Below are 2,055 nucleotides of genomic sequence, written 5' to 3'. Positions count from 1 at the left end.
CCCGCATCCCTCCGCCCCGCATCCCTCCACACCCCCCCGCATCCCTCCACATCCCACCGCCCCGCATGCCACGGTCCGCACCGTGCTCCTGCCCCGCACCCTCCGCACTGCCCCGCACCCCAGCGCCGGCACCGCTCCGCATTGCACCGCCGGCACCACACAGAACCGCACCGCATTCCGCGGCATCGCACAGCACCGCACAGCACCGCACCACACTGCCGGCACCGCATCTCCAGTGCGGCCAAGCCTCGGCGTACCTTGGAATTTAAATAATTAAGTGAAAGAGCAGAGTTTTTCGGGCGGCACTCCGCAGGTGCGGGGGAAGCCGGCGCGGAGGCGTGCAGCGCGCACAGGGAGGTTGCGGGCCCCCATCCTGCCCCCTCGGACTGGAAGGTGCCGCGGAAGAGAGGAATCGGCTTCAACATCAGCTGATGACAGCACGGGAGCCTTCASTGCCCATCCTCCACAGCTGTTCACCCCAACAGAAGCCTTCTGCTCTGTTTCTCCCTGACACTGAGAGTTTACTTCTTATAGAAATTATTTTTTTCTGTTTTTAGAAACCATTCTCCCAAATGCTGACATATCATGACTGTCTCCAAATTATGACAGGAGAGAAGGATACAAGCCTCCCACATATAAATATAGAAAGTAGCTTTGTAGCCCTCCAAGAACTTTAAGAAAGAACATTGAGATTACAGAACAGGCTGCAGTCTGTTGAAAAAGGGAAAGAACAAATCTCCAGTATATGGACAGCACAAGCTTTATTTCCATTTCTTTTACTTTGTTTTTTTAACAAACTAAGAAAAAAGTTAAATGTATCCCCTTGATTCCAGGCTGGAAAGTGAAATGGAAGCCTCAATGSCATGTGAGATTTTTCTCCATCCTGCCRTTGCTCTCYCCAGRAGGGAACCTAGAATCCTTCTGTGCYGGCACCTTTGCAGCGAGCTGGGAGCTGCAGTGTCACTTCTGTGGTGTGTACAACCTGAGAGGATGCTGGCATCTGCACAGGTTGTGGTGCCGAGCCTGGGAGCTGCCACTGCCACACCAGGCTAATCTGCCTCTGCACAGGGCCTGCCTCTACCCAGCATAGYGACATCGTCATGTGGGTAACACATGCTGCTCCATTTAATCAGTAAATACATTCCCAAATTCCCAAATCCCCAGCAATGCTTTAACTATTTCCAGAAAGAGCTGATCTCCAACAACTACTCAGTCACTACGGGAGAAGCAAGTGCTTGTGCAAAAGGCACAAWATTATTATATAAATCCAAGATGCAACTCTGTTGTCCTGCAGTTTAACAAGATACAACATTGGATTGAAAAAAGAGGTTTTGCATGCTCGTGGTAAGAGAGGTGTGAGCCCTCTTGAGCAGGCAGATTGAAGGTTTTTGTGCCGTCCCTTTCATCAAACTGCTGCAGCARAAGAGAGGTGGAGGAGAGCACTTTGGGCCATGCTCATACAACTGGCTGGAGACCAAGTCCTAWATAAATGGCTTCCCGAGGTCAGTGAACTCAGCAGAAAGATCAAAATCTAAGGTTACTCATGAGACCAAAGGTTCATTTTATCAGCTGAAAAGGGGCAAGTGCTGGAGCACCCTGACACATTTTATTCTGGAGCACACTGACAYAATTTTTTCTGGAGCAGTATGACACACTTTTTTCTCCAAGCCCATTCCCACTCCGGGAAGCAGTTTGGGAGAAGCAGTGACAGAAAACTATTACTCTGCTTTCACATGGATATTGCCCTTAAATGGGGCCCTGATGGCTCTTTCACAGCTCCTGCCTGCCAGAGCAGAAGAGAAATATGTATCAAATAGCTCTGAAAATTGAGTTTTCATTCCTTTCTCCCTAGGACTCCCTTCCTTCCTTGGCAAAACACATAGAGAATCTGCTGTTAAAACATCAGCTCAAATTAATAGAGGTTTTCCTGACGCCACAGACTTGCCCACGTATTACCAGCACCAGCAGCATGGCTGTGAACACAGATCTGTGTGCCATGACGAGGGAAAGATATTTTCATGTTCAATTCCCGGTATGACAAAGCCAGGAAAATAC

This window comes from Malurus melanocephalus, unplaced genomic scaffold, assembly GCF_030028575.1.
Source record: "Malurus melanocephalus ecotype Western Australia unplaced genomic scaffold, MMel_1.1 scaffold_3, whole genome shotgun sequence".
NCBI lineage: Eukaryota > Metazoa > Chordata > Aves > Passeriformes > Maluridae > Malurus > Malurus melanocephalus.
The sequence above is the reverse complement of the archived record's forward strand: the minus strand, read 5'-3'. Positions refer to the sequence as shown.